Source organism: Cetorhinus maximus, chromosome 9 (assembly GCF_964194155.1).
Source record: "Cetorhinus maximus chromosome 9, sCetMax3.hap1.1, whole genome shotgun sequence".
NCBI classification, from domain to species: Eukaryota; Metazoa; Chordata; class Chondrichthyes; order Lamniformes; family Cetorhinidae; genus Cetorhinus; species Cetorhinus maximus.
In genome coordinates this window covers 61,803,971-61,826,283 of record NC_135887.1, presented here as the reverse complement: position 1 = coordinate 61,826,283, position 22,313 = coordinate 61,803,971, and the positions used below count along the sequence as shown (strand labels likewise).

At 48.6% G+C, this 22,313-nt stretch overlaps 1 protein-coding gene across 6 annotated transcripts in view; it reads left to right on the top strand.

Moving 5' to 3' along the window:
* Positions 1-3,824: 3,824 nt before the first annotated feature.
* Positions 3,825-22,313, top strand: part of nr1h3 (nuclear receptor subfamily 1, group H, member 3) — a 521,793-nt gene continuing 503,304 nt past the window's right edge. For 3 of the 6 annotated variants that reach the window (XM_078548807.1, XM_078548803.1, XM_078548808.1), the window contains exon 1: positions 3,873-4,031. The gene's annotated coding sequence lies outside the window, so the exon portion shown is untranslated. Of the gene's footprint in view, positions 4,039-20,770; positions 20,959-22,313 lie in introns of all 6 variants that reach the window. The other 3 variants (XM_078548806.1, XM_078548804.1, XM_078548805.1) reach the window with 3 other exon arrangements.

Below are 22,313 nucleotides of genomic sequence, written 5' to 3'. Positions count from 1 at the left end.
GGTTTTGTGTGAGTTTGTGTCGGAGGGTCTGTGTGTGAGTGTATGTCGGAGGGTCTGTTTGTGAGTGTGTGTCGGAGGGTTTTGTGTGAGTGTGTGTCGGAGGGGCTGTGTGTGAGTGTGTGTCGCAGTGTTTTGTGTCATTGTGTGTCGGAGGGTTTTGTGTGTGTGTGTGTGTCGGAGGGTTTTGTGTGAGTGTGTGTCGGAGGGTTTTGTGTGTGTGTGTGTCGGATGGTTTTGTGTGAGTGTGTGTCGCAGTGTTTTGTGTGAGTGTGTGTCGGAGGGTTTTGTGTGAGTGTGTGTCGCAGTGTTTTGTGTGAGTGTGTTTCGGAGGGTTTTGTGTGAGTGTGTGTCGGAGGGTTTTGTGTGAGTGTGTGTCGGATGGTTTTGTGTGAGTGTGTGTCGGAGGGTCTGTGTGTGAGTGTGTGTCGGAGGATTTTGCGTGAGTGTGTGTCGGATGGTTTTGTGTGAGTTTGTGTCGGAGGGTCTGTGTGTGAGTGTATGTCGGAGGGTCTGTTTGTCAGTGTGTGTCGGAGGGTTTTGTGTGAGTGTGTGTCGGAGGGTTTTGTGTGAGTGTGTGTCGGATGGGTTTGTGTGAGTGTGTGTCGCAGTGTTTTGTGTGAGTGTGTGTCGGAGGGTTTTGTGTGAGTGTGTGTCGGAGGGTTTTGTGTGAGTGTGTGTCGGATGGTTTTGTGTGAGTGTGTGTCGGAGTGTCTGTGTGTGAGTGTGTGTCGGAGGATTTTGCGTGAGTGTGTGTCGGATGGTTTTGTGTGAGTTTGTGTCGGAGGGTCTGTGTGTGAGTGTATGTCGGAGGGTCTGTTTGTGAGTGTGTGTCGGAGGGTTTTGTGTGAGTGTGTGTCGTAGGGGCTGTGTGTGAGTGTGTGTCGGAGGGTTTTGTGTGAGTGTGTGTCGGAGGGGCTGTGTGTTAATGTGTGTCAGAGGTGCTGTGTGAGTGTGTGTTGGAGGGGTTTGTGTGAGTGTGTGTCGGAGGGGCCGTGTGTGAGTGTGTGTCGGAGAGGCTGTGTGAGTGTGTGTCGGAGGGTCTGTGTGTGAGTGTGTGTCGGAGGAGCCGTGTGTTAGTGTCTGTCGGAGTATCTGTGTGTGAGTGTGTGTTGGAGGTGCTGTGTGTGAGTGTGTGTCGGAGGGGCTGTTTGTGAGTGTGTGTTGTAGGGGCTGTGTGTGAGTGTGTGTCGGAGGGGCCGTGTGTGAGTGTGTGTCGGAGGTTCTCTGTGTGAGTGTGTATCGGAGGGGCTGTGTGTGAGTGTGTGTCGGAAGGTTTTGTGTGAGTGTGTCGGAGGGTGTGTGTGTGAACGTGTATCGTAGGGTTTTGTGTGAGTGTGTGTTGGAGGGGCTCTGTGTGAGTGTGTGTCGGAGGGGCTGTGTGATTGTGTGTTGGAGGGGCTGTGTGTGAGTGTGTGTCGGAGGGGCTGTGTGTGAGTGTGTGTCGGAAGGTTTTGTGTGAGTGTGTGTCGGAGGGTCTGTGTGTGAGCGTGTATCGGAGAGTTTTGTGTGATTGTGTGTTGGAGTGCTCTGTGTGAGTGTGTGTCGGAGTGGCTGTGTGATTGTGTGTTGGAGGGGCTTTGTGTGAGTGTGTGTAGGAGGGGCTGTGTGTGTGTGTGTCGGAGGGGCTGTGTGTGAGTGTGTGTCGGAGGGTCTGTGTGTGTGTGTCGCAGTGTTTTGTGTGAGTGTGTTTCGCAGTATTTTGTGTGAGTCTGTGTCAGAGGGTTTTGTGTGAGTGTGTGTTGGAGGGTCTGTGTGTGTGTGTGTTGGATGGTTTGTGTGTGTGTGTGTCGGAGGTTCTGTGTGTAATTGTGTGTTGGAGGGTCTGTGTGTGAGTGTGTGTTGGATGGTTTCTGTGCGAGTGTGTGTCGGAGGGTTTTGTGTGAGTGTGTGTTGAAGTGTCTGTGTGTGAGTGTGTGTCGGAGGGTCTGTGTGTGTGTGTGTGTCGGAGGGTTTTGTGTGAGTGTGTGTTGGAGGGGTTGTGTGTGTGTGTGTCGGAGGGTCTGTGTGTGTGTGTGTGTCGGAAGGTTTTGTGTGAGTTAGTGTTGGAGGGGCTGTGTGTGAGTGTTTGTCGGAGGGTGTGTGTGTGTGCGTGTCGGAGGGTTTTGTGTGAGTGTGTGTTGGAGGGGCTATGTGTGAGTGTGTGTCGGAGAGGCTGTGTGAGTGTGTGTTAGAGGGGCTGTGTGTGAGTGTGTGTCGGATTGGCCTTGTGAGTGTCTGTCGGAGTGTCTGTGATTGAGTGTGTGTCGGAGGGTTTTGTGTGAGTGTGTGTCGGAGGGTTTTGTGTGTGTGTATCGGACGGTTTTGTGTGAGTGTGTGTCGGAGCGTTTTGTGTGTGTGTCGAAGGGTTTTGTGTGAGTGTGTTTCGGATGCTTTTGTGTGTGTGTGTCGGAGGGTCTGTGTGTGAGTGTGTGCCGGACGGTTTTGCGTGAGTGTGTGTCGGATGGTTTTGTGTGAGTGTGTGTCGGAGGGTCTGTGTGTGAATGTATGTCGGAGGGTCTGTTTGTGATTGTGTGTCGGAGGGTTTTGTGTGAGTGTGTGTCGGAGGGGCTGTGTGTGTGTGTGTCGGAGGGTTTTGTGTGAGTGTGTGTCGGAGGGTTTTGTGTGTGTGTGTCAGAGGGTTTTGTGTGAGTGTGTGTCGCAGTGTTTTGTGTGAGTGTGTGTCGGAGTGTTTTGTATGAGTGTGTGTCGGAGGGTTTTGTGTGTGTGTCGGAGGGTTTTGTGTGTGTATGTCAGAGGGTTTTGTGTGAGTGTGTGTCGCAGTGTTTTGTGTGAGTGTCGGAGGATTTTGTATGAGTGTGTGTCGGAGCGTTTTGTGTGTGTGTGTCGGAGGGTTTTGTGTGAGTGTGTGTCGGAGGGTTTTGTGTGAGTGTGTCGGAGGGTTTTGTGTGAGTGCGTGTCGCAGTGTTTTGTGTGAGTGTGTGTCGGAGGGTTTTGTGTGTGTGTCGGAGGGTTTTGTGTTAGTGTGTGTCGGAGGGTTTTGTGTGAGTGTGTGTCGGAGGGTTTTGTGTTAGTGTGTGTCGGAGGGTTTTGTGTGTGTGTGTCGGAGGGTTTTGTGTGAGTGTGTGTCGGAGGGTTTTGTGTGAGTGTGTGTCGGAGGGTTTTGTGTGAGTGTGTGTTGGAGGGTTTTGTGTGAGTGTGTGTCGGAGGGTTTTGTTTGTGTGTGTGTCGGCGGGTTTTGTGTGTGTGTGTGTCGGAGGGTTTTGTGTGTGTGTGTCAGAGGGTTTTGTGTGTGTGTGTCGGAGGGTTTTTTTTGAGTGTGTGTCGGAGCGTTTTGTGTGTGTGTGTCCGAGGGTTTTGTGTGAGTGTGTGTCGGAGGGTTTTGTGTGAGTGTGTGTCCGAGGGTTTTGTGTGACTGTGTCCGAAGGTTTTGTGTGAGTGTGAAGGTTTGTCTGTTTTGGAGGGGCTGGACATTGTCATGTAGTTGGCAGTCTCTCCCTCTGTAACTCTATGGCTATTAAGTTGATGGATTGCACAGAAGTGTTTCTGTTGAGAAGTGTGATTAATTATTAATCAGGTCTGCTCTGGAAGGCTGTGCCTTGCTCCGATTCAAAATTCTGCTTAAAGTATTTTTTGAATTAATGAAACAAAAGGTAGATTTCCAGGACAATGAGATATTCACTGTTTTGTGTAAGCCTAGGGATTTCAGATTTCCCCCTATGCCCCACACCACCTTGCCATGCTCCCATCCTGCTGCATACCGAATGCTGCTAAAGCCCTGGCATTGGCAACTAGCCTCACACAGAGGCAGAGTGGACTGTGTGTGTGTGTGTGAGCCGAAGGACAAAGGCTGAGGGGTGGAGTTTGGCACAGACTGAGGGTGAGCTGAGGCATGTGACAGGGACTCACTGAGAGCTACATTACATTAGATCAGTGTCAGGAAGATAGGCACTCGAAAACTTGGGCCCATTCTCGTCTGCTCAGTCTTGTCGCCTTGCCCTATACCCTGAGACATATTCCTGGTCACATGGTGGTAGTTGAAGCTACCTGGTCAGACATCTGACAACTCAAGAGGCACGAGCCTATACGGACAGGTTAGTCGTCTGCATCGGAGGGGTAGTACTCAGCCATTTAATTTTGTGACTGTGCTTTTTAGTGAAGTCAAAAGTTCCTGACATAGCAAGGCTATGTTGTCTGATAGCGCCATGCTGCATTGCCCAGCACTGCCTCCGCTTTGTTTATACAGTTTATAGTGTAAGTGGAACCCAGCGTGACAACTCCCCTCAGAGTCCTGCCGAGTCTACTCTGACACCCAACACTCAAATTAGCTCAAATGGTGAGGGTAGAGTAGACAGTCACTGGGTGCCGGAGAGAGCTTACTGAGTGACAGTGTGGGAGAACTGGATTGACATCAGTAGAGATACAGTCAGTAACATAAGGGGACTGCGAGGAGAGGGATTACTGAGTGCCAGTGTGTGGGAGCTGGATTGACATCAGAAGAGATACAGTCAGTAATACAGGGTGCGGGGGAGAGAGGGGTTACTGAGTGACAGTGGTAGTGACTGCGTTAACATCAGTGGAGATACAGTCAGTAACACGAAGCTGGGGAGAGATGGTCTGATGAGTGTCAGAGTGAGGGAGCTGGATTAACATCGGTAGAGATACAGTCAGTAACATGGAGCTGGGTAGAGAGGGGTTACGGAGTGACAGTATGAGGGAGCTGGGTCAACATCAGCAGTAAAGGTACAGCCAGTAACACAGGGTGCTTTGGAAAGAGGGGTTACTGAGTAACAGTGTGAGGGAACTGGATTAACATCAGCAGTAGTGATACAGTCAGTAACACAGGGTGCTGCGGGGAGAGGGGTTACTGAGTGACAGTGTGAGGGAGCTGCATTAACATCAGTACAGATACAACCAGTAATACAGGACACTGAGGAGAGTGGGATAACTCAGTGACAGTGTGAGGGTGGCTGAATTAAAATTAGTAGAGATGCAATCAATAACACAGGGTGCTGGTGGAGAGGGGTGGCTGAGTGACAGTGTGTGGATGCTGGATTAATATAGTAGAGATGCAATCAGGAAGCTTGGGGGAGGGAGGTTACTGAGTGACAATTTGAGGGAGCTGGATTCACATTAGCAGAGATATGGTCAGTAACACAGGAGAAGGGGTTACTGAGTAATAGTGTGAGGGAGCTGGATTAACATCAGTAGAGATACAATCAGTAACACGGAGCGGGGGAGAGAGGGTTTAATGAGTGACAGTGTGAGGGAGCTGTATTGACATCAGTAGAGATGCAGTCAGTAACACGGCAGTCGGGGGAGAGGGGTTACTGAGTGACAGTGTGCGGGAGCTGGGTGAACATCTGTAGAGATACAGTCAGTAACAAAGGGTGCTGCGGGTGAGGGGTTACTCAGCCACAGTGTGTGGGAGTTGGATTAAAATCAGCAGAGACATAATCAGTAACACAGGACATTGGGAAGAGAGGGATAGCTGAGTGACATTGTGAGGGTAGCTGGATGAAAATTAGTACAGATGCACTGAGGGGATAAGTGTTACTGAGTGACAGTATGTGGGAGCTGGGTTAACATCAATCGAGATACAGTCAGTAACATAGGGCGCTGGTGGGAGAGGGGTTACTGAGTGACAGTGTGAGGGAGATGAGTCAACATCAGTAGAGATACAGTCAGTAACACGGTGCTGCGGTGAGAGGGGTCACTGAGTGACAGTGTGAGGGAACTGGATTGACATCTGAAGAGGTACAGTCAGTCACAAAGTGTGCTGTGGATAGAGGGATTACAGAGTGACTGTGCATGGGAGTTGGATTAAAATCAGTATAGGTATTGTCAGGAACACAGGGCGCTGGGTGGGAGAGGGGTTATGGAGTGACAGTGTGAGGGTGCTGCATTAATGTCAGTGGAGGTACAGTCAATAACACAGTGCGTGGGTGAGCGGTTAATGAATGATAGGGTGTGGGAGTGGATTGACATCAGTAGAAATACAGCCAGTAATACTGGGTGCTGGGGGAGGGGTTACTAAGTGACAGTGTGAGTGAGCTGGATTGACATTAGTCGAGGTACAGTCAGGAAGACAGGGTCCTGGGGGCAGAGAGGTTATTGATTGACAGTTTGAGGGAGCTGGAATAACAGCAGTAGAGACACAGTTAGTCACAAAGGGTGCTGGTGGGGGAGGGGTTACTGAGTGACAGTGTGTGGAACATGGACAAACATCAGTAGAGGTACAATCAGTAACGCAGGGAGCTGGGGGGAGAGGTGTTAATGAGTGTCAGTGTGAGGCAGCTGGATTAACATTAGAAGAGATTCAGTCAGTAACACGGGGTGGGGAGACAGGGATTACTGAGTGACAGTGTGAGGGAGCTGGATAAACATCAGTAGAGATACAGTCAGTAACGCAGGGAGCTGGGGGAAGAGGGGTTAATGAGTGTCAGTGTGAGGGAGCTGGATAAACATCAGTAGAGATAAAGTCAGTAACACAGGGCGCTGGGGGGAGAGGGGTTACTGAGTGACAGTGTGAGGGAGCTGGATAAACATCGGTAGAGATACAGTCAGTAACACAGGGCACTGGGGGGAGAGGGGTTACTGAGTGACAGTGTGAGGGAGCTGTACAAACATCAGTAGAGATACAGTCAGTAACACAGGGCGCTGGGGGGAGAGGGGTTACTGAGTGACAGTGTGAGGGAGCTGTACAAACATCGGTAGAGATACAGTCAGTAACACGGCGCTGGGGTGAGAGGGGTTACTGAGTGACAGTGTGAGGGAGTTGTACAAACATCAGTAGAGATACAATCAGTAACACAGGGCGCTGGGGGGAGAGGGGTTACTGAGTGACAGTGTGAGGGAGCTGTACAAACATCAGTAGAGATACAGTCAGTAACACAGGGCGCTCGTGGGAGAGGGGTTACTGAGTGACAGTGTGAGGGAGCTGGATAAACATCAGTAGAGATACAGTCAGTAACACAGGGCGCTGGTGGGAGAGGGGTTACTGAGTGACAGTGTGAGGGAGCTGGATAAACATCAGTAGAGATACAGTCAGTAACACAGGGCGATGGGGGGAGAGGGGTTACTGAGTGACAGTGTGAGGGAGCTGGATAAACATCAGTAGAGATACAGTCAGTAACACAGGGCGCTGGGGGGGCGTGTGAGGGGTTACTGAGTAACAATGTGAGGCAGCTGGATTAACATTAGAAGAGATACAGTCAGTAACACAGGGCGCTGGGGGGAGAGGGGTAACTGAGTGACAGTGTGAGGGAGCTGTACAAACATCAGTAGAGATACAGTCAGTAACACAGGGCGCTGGTGGGAGAGGGGTTACTGAGTGACAGTGTGAGGGAGCTGGATAAACATCAGTACAGATACAGTCAGTAACACAGGGCGCTGATGGGAGAGTGGTTACTGAGCGACAGTGTAAGGGAGCTGGATTATCTTCAGTAGAGATCGGGTCCGTGCTGCCATTTTACGCGGACGGGCCAGTAAAGGTCCGCCCAGCGTACTTTACGACTCCTGTGCATAGCGGTAGTGTGCGGTCGGTGGTGGGCGTGCTCAGGCCGCTGGTTCCACTGGCGACTGGCGGCCTATATAAAGGAAGGCCCTGGCAGCCTCAGAAAGGCTGCTCACAATGGCTGGGCGAAGGGCTATGCAGAGGGGCAATGAAGTTCCTGCAAGTCCGGAGGGCAGGCCATCTGGGCAGGCCAGGCCGGAGGGCAGGCCATCTGGGCAGGCCGGGCCGAAGGGCAGGCCATCTGGGCAGGCCAGGCCGGAGGGCAAGCCATCGGGGCAGGCCAGGCGGGAGGGCAGGCCAACTGGGCAGGCTGGGCCGGAGGGCAGGCCATCGGGGCAGGCCAGGCCGGAGGGCAGGCCATCGGGGCAGGCCAGGTGAAGGGTAGGGTGGGGGGGCACTGTGCCCCTCGTTTTTCTGATGACTGACTTGCTGCCCTCCTCGAGAAGATGACAGCACAGCGGGAGGTCCTCGTACCCGAGGATGGGAGGAGGAGGCCCCCCCCACATGACCAAACGTGCCTGGGAGGAGGTGGTGGAGGTGGTGAACTCCCGCGACGTGGTGCAGTGCATCTGGATCCAGTGTCGCAAGCACTTCAACGGCTTGTTGCGCTCTGGCAGGGTGAGGACCATGTTGGCATTGGTCACTTAACCCAGCAGGTCAGTGCCCCTCCCCCAACTCCAAGCTTTAGTGTAGTGAACGCATTGAATCATTGACGGCATTGTCCTTCGCTGGGTGGCCAGCAGATATTGCCCATGCCGAGGTCACCCTGAGATGGTGGTGAAGAGATGGGTTCTGCACCCGCAGCATGTGTTACACTGAGTCCCACATGACTGGTTTGGGGACAACCTGGAGGAGCTGCACCGAGACGCTGTGCTGGAACTCCAGGACATGTCCAAGTCAGGGGGATGGAAGGGGAGATTCAAGGTGGTATGACAACGAACCATCTGCTGCGCTCTACGCTCCACGTGCTAGCACCTCCTTGCTATGGAAAGATATACCGTGTGGTGCCTAATGTGATGTAGGCAGCATGTGTCCAAGGTGGGTGTGGGGGGTGGAGAGCAGGCCCAGAATCTTTGTGTGAGTGCTCGGCAGCAGTGGGGTGAGGAGGCACTGGAGCCCTGATATGTCCCACTCTGGTCAGGGTGGGCCATGTGCGCGAAGTAAGTCCATGTACAATTTCTACTAATCAATGCTCGTCTGTCATTTTCAGGAGAAGAATGCTCATAACGTGGCAAAGTGTGTGAGGACTGGAGGCGGCCAGGCGCAGTTCGCCAATCTTAGCCGCTTCGAGCAGGAGGCCCTAGATTTGGGGAGGTGCCATGCGCCCAGGTCCATTGGCATCGGTGAGGCTGGGGTGCCACGGGCAGATATGTTAGCCCAGCAGTGAGGTCACCATTGTTCTCCCAACAACCATGGCAGGGCTGAATGTTAATTGATTTAATTTTGCAACATGGCTTGACCATTGCTTATGGAAGGATGAGCGCATAATGATCCGGGGGACAGGGATGCACGTTAACATTGTCTCCACGTTAACTGTTCCTTTCAGCATCATCGGAGCAGGGCTGGGAGGAGGAGCAGCAGAGGCCCTCTATCATACCTGAGAAACCTGAAGTCTCACCAGCGTCACACCATCTCTGCAAGGCAGGCATCAGCGCAGACACTAGCACCCCAGTGGGAATTAGAACATTGGCTCGTGTCCCGGGGCACAGCGGTGAGGGCACTTCATAGTCACTGGAGGAGCTGGCAGAGACAGAGAGTGCCCATGGCGCCATCAGCCGGAGGACTGCAGAGGACCAGGCACATGCTCAGTCGGTGCCTGATGATGTACCTCTGGAGTCGTCCGTGGCGCAGCAGGGACAGGAAATGCGGCCGGGTGTGCAAGGCTATGCTTGGCTTGGTGTCTGTGGTAGAGGCATCTACGTGGATGATCGCCGAAGCAATGAACCACATGTCCGAGCGCCATGCGTCCTCCATGGAGAGAGAGGCGACTCTCGTGGAGAGGCTCCTCCAGGAGACCCATCAGGGTTTCCTGGGGATGTGCTCTGACCAGCAAGCCCTCACATCGGCATTGACCTCAGCTGGTCATTGCCAGTGTGGGAGATGGTCTGGGCACCACATTTCCCAACTCAGTGCCCATCCATTCACGGTGAGCAGGGAGGTCTGAAATGACCTCACATCGGCGCAGCAGCTGCCTGTCGTCTCTGCGGGCTCCTCTCAGGGCGCTCAGAGTGAGGGTGGTAGCTCCTCCGCCCGTCACCCAGTGACCGTTGCATCCGGTAAGGCTATGACGACTGGGGAGATGCCAGCTGTGGACCTGGCAGATCCCTCCCAGGTGGGGCCAGCACAGGTTCCACGTGCCAGAGGACAACCGCCAAAGTCATCGAGGCCAACAGGACAGCAGAGTCAACAGGCTGTCTCAGATGCCAGTCCCAGCGAGGGGGCAGCACCAAGACGCAGCACCCAAAAACGTAAACATAAGGCACCTTAGGCACACCACGGGTTTCTCACTGGTGCTTTTGCGTTGGCCCGAGATGAGGTCCTTATGATTTGTTCTGATTTGGAACACTGTTGTCTCTTTTTTTTTGCATAAGTTTGTTTGCTTGACATATTAAATTCAGATATGTCACCATGGCTGAAGGTGCCTCTTTTCTTCTGCATGTGGATGGTTTCCAAAACTGTAATGAGTGCTTTGTTGGACATTCAGCTTTATTAACAAGGCCCTTAGTTAATGTTCCTATCCAGGTAGATTTTGCACTAAGGTATCGAGTATGGAACCTACAGCCCAGGCTTGATCTGGAGGCCCATCTATGGTGTGCTCGCTGAAGGCTCGTTGGATTAAATCCTCCCGGGTGTCCCTGCCTCCCTGGAGTATGCCCTGGTCAGTGTCTACCCCCTCAGCATTTCCCTGTGCATGTTCATCCTCAGACTCACTGCTGGACTCATCATGTGCAGCCGCAGCCACTGCATCAATGTCTTCATCGTCATCACCCACAGCGTTCCCCCCTTTCCAGCGCAAGATTGTGGAGAGCGCAGCATGCAACCACTATCACCGATACACAATCTGGGAGATACTGGAGTGCACCCCCCGAGCGGTCCAGGCATCAGAAGCGCATCTTGAGAAGACTGATGGTTCTCTCCACCACAGTCCTTGTGGAGGCGTGGCTGCTATTGTACCACTGCTCAGCTTCTGTTCTTAGATGGCGGTGAGGCATCATGAGCCACCTTCCTGCTCACCGTGGATGGATCACCCAGCAGCCATCCATCCAGCCGGGCTGGAGCACTGAAGAGCCCTGGCACCTGGGAGTGTCTGAGGATGTAGGCATTGTGGGAGCTGCTGGGGTACCTTGCACACACTTGTAGAATCAGCATCCTGTGATCACACACTATCTGCACGTTCATGGAGTGGAAGCCCTTCCTGTTGAAGGCACCGGGCTCACCTGCTGGCGCCTTGATGGCCACATGTGTGCAGTCTATAGCAACCTGGATGCGGGGGAAGCCAGCAATGGCCACGAAGCCTCTAGCTCACTGTGCCTGGCTTGCCTGGTCCCAACGGAAGTGGATGAAGGTCAATGCACGTCTGAACAGAGCGTCTGTAACCTGCTTGACACAAGTGTGGACAGTTGATTGGGAGACACCGCAAAGATCACCCACTGACTCCTGGAAGGAGCCAGAGGCATAGAAGTTGAGGGCAGATGTGACCTTTAGAGCCACTGGCATGGGGTGTCCACCCACACAGTTTGGGGAGATCTCAGGCCCAGTCATCTGACAGATATAGTTGACTGTCTCCCTTGAGAGATGGAGCCTCCTTCGGCACTGCAACTCAGACATATTGAGGTAGCTGCTTCGCCGCCTGTATACCTGGCAGCAGGATAGTGGCATCTTCTGCGGCCCCTTCCACCTTGGCCTACCTCTTGGCCCTGCGCCCCTTGTGCCTGCACCTGTCCTCCCAAAGGTGGCTCCCCTGGAGGCTGGATGTACACTCCTGGCCTCCTGCTCCTTCTAGCCCCTATTTCCTCCTCAGAGGAGGTGCCTCCAGTGGACAGTTCAGCTCCCATACCCAGGCTAACAGAAGACTTCCTGAAACCTGCAGGCCCAGAAAAGATTCCTCACTGCAGAGTGCTGACCTGAAGGTTGCGAGTCCAGACCAAGTAGCTGGTATGCGTTTTGAAGTGTTGCAGATCACACAGGCAAGTGTCAGTAACTTTGAAAAATAAATACTTGACAGAGCACACTCGCAACTCCACTGAGCCCTCTTATCCCACCCGTGGATGAAGTTTATACAAATGTCTCCTACCCGCCTGCCCATTGCGCCCGTGCGCTGACCAGAAGATTGCACAGGCGCCGAAAAATCGGCGTCGATTGGTGAGTCAAGGGCCTTAAGTGGCCCGTTAATTAATGGCGGGCGAGCGTCGGAGATCATCGCGCACCCACCCAATGAAATATCGCGATGGTGCGGGGTGATGTTGGGACACTCGCCCAACATCAACGCGCGTCATTTTACGCCCACCCCCGCGCACCAAAGGGAAAATCCTGCCCATAAAGTCAGTAACACAGGACACTTGGGGAGAGGGGTTACTGAGTAACAGCGTGAGGGAGCTGGGTTAACATCAGTAGAGATACAGTCAGTAACACAGGGCACTGTAACATTATAAAAGGTGATTTGATGGATAGTCACATTCTCCAGATAATTAAACAGAGTATAATTGTTTCCCGACCCAGCTGTGGTGCCATGGGTATCATACTGAGCTTGAAGTCAGCTAGTCGCGTGTCAAAGTCCGACTCCAGAAACTTTAACACAGAATCCAGGCTGACGGTCCAGTGATGTAATGTCAGAGTGACAGTACTGAGGGAGTGCTGCACCGTCAGAGGGTCAATAATGAGGGAGTGTTGCACTGTCAGATGATCAGTAATGAGAGGGCTGCACTGTCGGAGGGTCAGAACTGAGGGAGCGTTGCACTGTTGGAGTGACAGGAATGAGGGAGCGCTGCACCATCAGAGGAGTAGAGCCGAACTGACAGTAATGAGGAAGTGCTGCACTGTCAGAGGGTCAGTAATGAGGGAGCACTGCACTGTCAGAGTGATAGAAATGAGGGAGTGCTTCATTGTTGGATGGGCAATACTGAAGGTGAGCTTCAATGTCAGAGGGGTATTACAGAGGGAGGGTTGCACTGTTGGAGGGTCAGATGTGAGCGAGCTTTTCTCTGTAACTAATCCCATGCTGTACCTGCCTTGGGAATGTTTGATGGGGACAAAGTATAGCGAGCTTTCGTCTGTATCTAACCCTGTGAAATACCTGTCCTAGGAGTGTTTTATGTGGACAGTGTAGCGGGAGCTTTACGCTATATTTAACCCCATGTTGTACCTGCCCTGGAGTGTTTGATGGGACAGTGTAGATGGAGTTTTACCCTATCTAACCCCGTGCTGTACCTGCCCTGGGAATGTTTGATGGGGACAAAGTATAGCGAGCTTTCGTCTGTATCTAACCCTGTGAAATACCTGTCCTGGGAGTGTTTGATGGGGGCAGTGTAGAGGGAGCTTTACTCTGTATCTAACCCCATGCTGTACCTGCCCTGGAGTGTTTGATGGGACAGTGTAGATGGAGTTTTACCCTATCTAACCCCGTGCTGTACCTACGAACATACAAATTAGGAGCAGGAATAGGCCACTTGGCCCCTTGAGCCTGCTCCTCCTTTCAATAAGATCATGGCTGATCTGAAAGTAACCTCAACCCCACATTCCTGCCTCCCCCGATAACCTTTCACCCCCTTGTTAATCAAGAATCCATCTAGCTCTGCTTTAAAAATATTCAAAGACTCTTCTTCCACTGCCTTTTGAGGAAGAGTCCCAAAGACTCACGGCCCTCTGAGTGAAAAAATTTCTCCTCATCTTTGTCTTAAATGAGTGACTCCTTATTTTTAAACAGTGACCCCTAATTCTAGATTCTTCCACAAGAGGAAACATCCCCTCCACATCCACCTTGTCAAGACATCTCCATATCTTAAAGGTTTCAATTAAGTTGCCTCTTACTCTTCTAAATTCCAGTGGGTACAAGCCTAACCTGGCTAACCTTTCATCATAAGACAGCCCGCCTGTTCCTGATATTAGTCTAGTAAACCTTCCCTGAACTGTTTCTAATGCATTTCCACTTTTTTTTAAATAAGGAGGCCAGTGCTGTACACAATACTCCAGATGTGGTCTCAACAATGCTCTGTACAACTGAAGCATAACCTCCCTACTTTTGTAATCAATTCCCCTCACAATAAATGATAACATTCTGTTAGCTTTCCTAATCACCTGCTGTAGCTGAATACTGGCCTTTTGTGATTCATGCACTAGGACACACAGATCCCTCTGAATCTCAGAGCTCTGTAATCTCTCACCATTTAGATGATAAGCTTTTTGATTCTTCCTGCCAAAATGGACAATTTCACATTTTCCCACATTATACTCCATTTGCAAGATCTTTGCCCACTCACTTAACCAATCTATGTCACTTTGTAGTCTCCTTACATCCTCTTCACAATTTACTTTCCTACCCGTCTTTGTGTCGTCAGAACATTTAGCAACCGTACATTAATTCCCTTCACCCAGGTCATTTATATAAATTGTAAAAAGTTGAGGCCCCAGCACTGCTCTCTGTGGCACACCACTCGTCACACCCTGCCAACCAGGAGGGAGAGGGAGCTTTACTCTGTATCTAACCCTGTGCTGCACCAGCCCTGGGGGTGTTTGATGGGATAATATAGAGGGAGCTTTACTCTGTATCTAACCCCGTGCTGTACCTGCCCTGGGAATGATTGATGGGACAGTGTAGAGGTAGATTTACTCTGTATCTAACCCTGTGCTGCACCTGTCCTAGGAGTGTTTGATGGGGACGGTGTAGAGGGAGCTTTACTCTGTATCTAACCCCATGCTGTACCTGTCCTGGTAGTGTTCGATGGGGACCATGTAGAGTGAGGTTTACTATGCATTATTATGACACAGTTGATGGTAAAAGCTGAGTTGTTCAAACCCCAGAGGGAAACTTGAAACAACTGTCATAACCCATTTTTGCAATTTGTATGTTTTGAGGTGCAGGCTTTGAATTCAGTAGTAATAAGTCGATGCATCATGAGCGTCTCAAATAACAAGTAACATGAATGGAATTCCTGTATCCTAATCCTGTGGATAATCCTAACAGTATGCTCTCATCATAGTTTTTAAGGTTTGATGCCACCTTTCCATAGCCCCTTGTGATTCAGGATGTTAAGCTGTTGGCGTAAATTGTTTTATCCCCAAACTGTTCGTTACCTCATTAAACAGCTGTGACATAAAATTTGAACCCTGACTGATTGTATTTCCTTAGGTAAACCATATCTTTTAAAACATTTAGTTAACTCTTCTATAATCATCTTAGTTGTAATATTTCTTAAAGGTATCACTTTAGGGAATCTAGTAGACATGCCCATTATTGTCAGTAAGTACTGATTTCCACTTTTAGTCTTAGGGATGGGTCCTACACAATCAATCATGACCCAAATAAAAGGTTCTTCAAATGCTGGTATTAGGATTAAAGATGCCAGCTTAATCACTGCTTGTAGTTTCCCCATCACCTGACATGTGTAACATGTTCTACAGAGTTTGACTATATCCGTATGCAATCCTGGTCAATAAAAACGTTTCTGTACTTTTGCATGCATCTTTCTAATTCCTGAATGTCCCCCCATTGGAATTTCATGAGCAATCCTCAGAGTCTAATTTCTATACCTTAACAGGATAACAATCTGATGTACCTCCCTCCAGCTTTCATTTGCTGAGACATGATCTGGCCTCCATTATCTCATTAAAATATCACCCTTAGGGTAATAACATTTGGGAATACATTTTGCTTCTGTTTCTGAGTAAGCTTTCTGATATAACTGTTTTAATTGCAAACTCTCCTGCTGCAACTTAATTAACAGCCTTGAGTTAAACATTTCAGCTGAATGGTCCTCTCCTGTGTCTTTCTGAATAAGATTATCAAACACAGTGCCTGCTATTTGGTTTTCAATACCTTCTTCCTGCCTTTGAACTGTCTGTCCTTCTTGTTTTTCTTGTTTCAAACTGTAGGTGCCTTTGATCTCATTATCATACAATCTGGAAACAATACAGGATGCTCCTTCTGTAACACCTCTGTTAAAAACACTTCTACAGGCTGCTCAACTACCATAGACATCACGCACATTTATGATCCAGTTGTATCATTACCCAGAATAAATTGAAACCCTGCAATGGGCAATTTTTCCACCACCCCAGCAGTAAGTTTTCTACTTACTCTTTAAATTTACCTTCCACAATGGAATAGGTTTAGCATCCCCATGAACCCCACTTATTATCACCTGTTCTTGCAATACTCCCTCTGAACAACAAATATCACTATTCCACAACATTAAGGATTGACTAGCCCCCTTGTCTCTTAAAATTTTAATATTTTTACCTACTCCACCCTGTACACATGGAAAGACTTCCTCTTCACATACAAAATCTTTAAACAGTTCTACAACCTGCTCCACAGAATTCTGTTGGGTAAATTGTGAATATGTTCCCACTTCTTTACCTATCACTGATTCTCCTTATTTTACCTGTACACAAACCACTGGTTTCTCTTGTGCCTGAACCTCCAAACCCAGATTACTTTTACTTCCAGAGCTATTCTGTACCCCAATAATTCCAATAGATTTTCTCTGCAATTTCGAACACACTGACTTCATGTGCCCCGTTTTATTACAATAAATCTCCTCAACTTTTGAATGTCACTTCTACTCTCAGCAGCTTCCTTTTTATTCTGAGAAAAAACTTCCCGGGAATTCCCAGCTACTCCTTCTCTTCCCTGACTACCTACTTTCCTTTCAATTTCCCACTTTATATCCTTTTCGGATTTAAGAGTGTGATGAAGAAAAGGTTTAGCTCTATGCACTAACTCATGATCATCAGCCATCTCTGCTGCTTGCCTCACAGAATCAGTCCTCTGTTCCTCCATATGAGCTCTCAGTACTGAAGGGATTGAATATTTAAATTCTTCCAAAAGAATTACTTCCCTAAGAGCTGCAAACATTATCTCTATTTTTAATGCCCCTATCCACCGTTCAAAATTACTTTGTTTTACTCTCTCAAACTCAATATAAGTTTCCCCAGGCTGTTTTCTCATATTCTTACATTTCTGCCTGTATCCTTCAGAAACCAACTCATATGCACTCAAAATAACCTTTTTTACCACATCATAATTCACCAGTACCACTTCAGACAGTGAAGCATATACCTCATGTGCTCTACTACCAACTTAGACTGTAACAATAATGTCCAGTTTTCCTGTGACCATTTCATTTGTTTAGCTATCTTCTCAAATGAAATAAAGAATGCTTCAATATCTTTTTCCTCAAACTTTGGAAGAGCTTGTACAAATTTAAACATCTCCCCACTGAGTCCTACCCTGGAAATAAGTCCTTCCTCACTTCTTGGTGTATCTTTTTTAACTGCCAACATTTTCAGTTGGAATTCTCTCCCTCTCTTTCTTTTTCCTCCTTCTCTATCTTCACAATTTCTAACTCCCTTTCCTGTTTTCTTTCTCTCTCCTGCCATTCTGCCTGTTCCCTTTGGAATGCCCTGCCTCTTTCCTTTTCCTCCAATTCAATTGTTTTTATTTGCAACTGAATTTGAGCCCATTCCAATGAACCACACCTTGGAGAACTCTGTCTCTCAGGTATTCCTTCCAATTTCAAATGCTGTGCTATCACTTCACTTATGTCTGATTTCTTAGCCCCCGCAGGTAACCTCAATTGTAATTTATCCACCAACTCTGTTAACTTACTCTTGGATACATTTTGTAACCAACCAGAGTTATATCTTCTACTTCCAGAAAATATTTAGCCATAGATACAGCCATTTTTGCAGTCTCACCACTTCAATAAGACCTCAGATCAACTCCTGAATTCAAAGTGCTTCTCATACTCATAGCCTTAAGATTCACCAATTCCAAAACAACTCAAGGAATTACAAATATATGTCGCCAAGAGCCTCCAGTTATGGTACAGCCAATGGTAAAGGCTGAGTTGCTCAAATCCCAGAGGGAAACTTGAAACAACTGTCATAATCCATTATTGCAATTTGTATGTTTCGAGATGCAGGCTTTGAGTTCAGTAGTAATAAGACTGAGTCTCAAGATAATCACAGAATTGTTATGGTGTAGAAGGAAGCCATTCGGCCCAACATGTCTACACTGGCTGTCTGAGCATTTTAACTTAGTACCAATCTCCTGCCTTTTCCCTGTAACCCTGCACATCGTTTCTATTTAGATAATCATCCAATGCCCTCTTGAATGCCGACTACCACCACACTTCCAGGCAGTGCATTCCAAACCCTAATTACGTGCTGTGTGAAACAGTTTTTTCTCATCTCGCATTTGCTTCTTTTGCAAAACTCTTTAAAACTGTGCTCTCTGGTTCTCAATCTGTTTACGAGCGGTAACAGTTTCTCCCTATCTACTCTGACCAGGCCCCTCATTATTTTGAAAACTTCAAGAAGAGGTTTTCTATATAACTAAATTACACATTTATGAATACAATAAAAATTATAAGCACATACATGTGTCTACAAAATTACTACTATAATAAATACAAAAATCCCAAAATTAATCTGACTCTCAGTTACATCCCCCGTTAAGGCAGCAGTAAAACTCATAGGGCAGAATTTTCTGCCTGCCTGCCTGGCGGGCGGGCCTGACCCAATCTCTGGCGGGCGGGGAGCCGATCCCCACCGGAGAAACGGGCCCCGCTGCCATTTTAAGTGGGCGGGCTTTAATTGGCCCGCCCAGCGTGACGTCCTGCGGGAAGTGCTATGCGCTTCCTGTGCGGGCAGGGGAGGCATTCCCCAAATGTGAGAGTGCGCTCTTTCACGCATGCGCACGAAAGAGCGCACATCTCCCTGAGGCTAAGTGCTGCCTCAGGGAGATCGCTGACAGTTTTAAAAATATGAAAATTAGAAAAAAAAAATTCCCTTTCATGTCTCCTCATGTGACAATGTCACATGAGATGGGACATGTTCATAATTTACACAATAAGTTTATTAAACTTTTTAAACCCTGCATGAAACCTCATCCCGCTGGTGGATGAGGTTACATGTTTTTTCTATTCCCCGCCGGGGCTCCTGGCCTGCCCGCCAACCTTAAGGTTGGACAGGCAGGTCCTTTAATTGTTTAAATGATCCTGTCAATGGCCTCAATTGGCAACTGACAGGTCGGCGGGCGCACAGCTGATTTTGCTGCGCCCCTGCCTTCCTGAAAATTTAAATGGGGCGGGATGATGTCGGAGGTTCCCCCCAACGTCATCCTGCGTCATTTTACGCGTCGGCGAGCGGGCCCCGCCCCCTGCTCGCCAACAGCAAAATTCTGCCCGTAGATTTAAAGAGACGCCTGGCAAAGCACACTCTGGACAGTTACATTCGAAATGAATTTCTTTCAGTCTGGGTCCTTGAGGTTTACAGGATGGAGGCTTCTCACACTTGATGGATCTTAAAATGCCTCTGCCTTACACACAATTTCCTTTTGCCTTTAAACATACCTCCCTCTTTGAATGTAAATTTTCCATTGTATCACTAGGTTTTTAATTTTACTGCTTCTAACAATAACATCCTTTTGATTCCACCAATTTTACTAGTAAGCTGAAAAAAATAAACACATTGCTTGGCGTAAGATTTCACCCATTCTTTTGAATGCTTTATTTAAAAATGCAAATTGCCCCCTTGACACTGATGTCTCTAAACCTCCCCATGTTTATCTAATTACCATTCCAAATCTACTACTTTCTATACATCAAAGCCTCTACACCAGCTATCTTTAATCCAATTAAGACACTCACACATACGCACACACACAGGGACAGACACCACCAAACTCTATTTTTAAAAAAATGATTTCTAATAACATTATAGGCATTAATCTCTTCATGACAGTATCTAACCTCGTGCTGTACCTGTCCTGGGAGTATTTGATGGGACAGTGCAGCGGGAGCTTTACTCTGTATTTCACCCCATACTGTACCTGTCCTGGGAGTGTTTGATGGGGCAGTGTAGAGAGAGCTTCACTCTGTATCTAACCCTGTGCTGTACCTGTCCTGGGAGTGTTTGATGGGGCAGTGTAGAGAGAGCTTCACTCTGTATCTAACCTGTGATGTACCTGTCCTGGGAGTGTTTGATGGGGACAGTGTAGAGAGAGCTTCACTCTGTATCTAACCCTGTGATGTACCTGTCCTGGGAGTGTTTGATGGGACAGTGTAGAGGGAGATTTACTTTGTATCTAACCCTGTGCTGTACCTGTCCTGGGTGTGTTTGATGGGGACAGTGCAGAGGTTTAGGTTTATGTCGGATAAATGATTCAGTCCCATTGGTGTTAAACAGCTATGTCTATGATAAATAAGAATCACTGTACTTGGCATCCGCTTGGGTCAGCGCAGTGTGCTTATGCCAGGGAAGGGGTTACTCCTGGTCAAATACAAACCAAGGTTCCAGTAAAGCTGATGTGAGAGACGGACATGTCAGTCACTGCTTCGGGCATGTTGCCTGTCCAATCCAATAGTTATACTTTATTTTTCCCTTTTGGTTGGGGGAAGGAAAAGATATAGCATCCAGGAAACACAATCCTCATTTCTAAAGCTGAAGCCTGTTGTTCAGAATTAACGGACTCTCACAGTTCCTCCTCCTCCCCCAATTTTCAACCTCGCTACACCAGCTCTCTCTCTCTTCCAAAACTCAACCTGAAACTCATTCCCAGCCTCCATCTCAAACCCAACCTAGAAAGAATCCTAGAATTTCCACATGGAAAGAGGCCATTTTCCCCATTCGACCTCTGTTGGCTTTTTGGTCAGGTTATCTGATTAATCCCACTCATCTCTTTTATCCAATAACCCTATCATATTTTTATCTTCAAATACTTCTGATGTACATTAATGGCTTGCCTTGTAGAGTCTCAGAATCACGGAGTTGTTATGGTGCAATAGGAGGCTATTCGGCCCATTGTCCCTGCACCAGCCCTCCAGATGAGCAGCTCACCTAGTGCCATTCCCTGCCTTCTCCCTGTAGTCCTACACATTCCTCCTTTCAAATAACAGTCTAATTCCTTTTTGAAATCCTCGATTGAACCTGTCTCCACCATACCGAAGCAGTGCATTCCAGACCTTAACCACTTGCTGTCTGAAAATGTATTTTTTCATATCTGTTTTGCATCTTTTGCCAATTACTTTAAATCTGTGCCCTCTTGTTTTTGATCCATTCTCCCTGTTGTACATGGTACAATTTCAAAATTTGCAGATGTGACCAAACTTGAAAGTACAGTAAACAGTGAGGAAGACTGGACTGGAAAGGACTTTCAGAGAAAATGGACAAGTTGGTGGAATGTGTCGACACGTGGCTGATGAAATACCAGGCAGATGAATTTGAGATGATGCATTTTGGTAGGAAGAATGAAGAGAGACAATACAAGCTCAACTTTAAAGGAGGTGGAGGAATATGTGGAGATGTTTGTACAGAAATCTTTGAAGGTGGTAGGGTTGGTTAACAAAGCATTTAGGGAGTCTTGACTTTATTTTATGGCCCCCTGGGGACGGGATAGCAGGCTGGTTGGGGGGCGGGGGCAGGTTGTCATAAAATTGGGCAGCATGCCAATGGGTGCTGTTCCCTGTACAAAGCCACCTGCCTCGACTCCTACCACAATTCTACCAGCAGCAGGGGAGGCGTTGTGAGGTCCGTTCACCTGTGGCCCATTGAAGCCCTTAAGTCACCAAGTAATGGCTATTTAAGGGCCCCTGCCCGCTGCCACTGAGATTTTACCCGTGGCAGGAGTGCCCTACACCAAGCATGCAGCCCGACAGGGGCTTTTGATTTATCAAGGTGGGGTGAGGAGTATTTCCTTTACAGGCCCCTTGTGCCCATCAGATGGCCCCTCCTCCAGTTATTCCTTTCCCTGCATTTCTATCATCCCCTGCCCTGTCCACCCTTGCCCCCCACCGACCCTCTTCACCAAGGCCTGCCAGCCTGGCACAGAGGAATGTGCAGGACTACAGGGAGAAGGCAGGGAATGGCACTAGGGGAGCTGCTCATCTGGAGAGCTGGTGCAGCGACAAAGTGGAGGCAGGCTTACCATGAAGTCCGGACTCCATTCCTGACTGCCTTCTTCAGGACTGGCTGAGGTTACAGCAGTGGCCACTGCTCCTGGTGATGCTGCTGGGAGCAGAGAGCTTCCTGCCATTTGATTGGCCAACAGCTGTTGAAGGTGGATCTTCCCCCCCAGGTGGGGGCAGAACCCTTGCTTCAAACCAATTAACAACTCAAGAAAAACAGAGGCTCCTCACTTCTATGTTGGGGGGCGGAGAACTCACCACCCACTAAAATCCAACCCCCTGTGTATAAAAGCCAGGCAGTGATGATAAACCTATATTACACCCAGCTGGAGCATCATGTCCAATTCTAGACACACATTTTTGGAGAGATGTGAAGATTTTGCAGACAGTACAGAAAGAAATTTATGACAATAGTTCCAGGGATGAAGGATTACAGTTGCATGAATAGACTGGAGAAGAGGCCATTGTTCTCCTTAGACCAGAGAGGGCAAAGAAGAGATTTGCTAGAGGTGTTTAACATCAGGAGAGGTTCAAATGGAGTTCATCCATTGTCACCATAGCCTTAGTGGGGCCATTGGCATTGTTTTGCTCCTTCCCTGTTTTTCCTTTGCCTCCCTCAGTCTGTGCCTCAATGTTATCCGCCCATCTGACTTTCCTTCTTCCTCTTCAGTTTTCACCCTCAATTTCTTCTTCAATTGTTGCTAGGTCAAGGCTGTTGGATCTTCGTTTTCAAT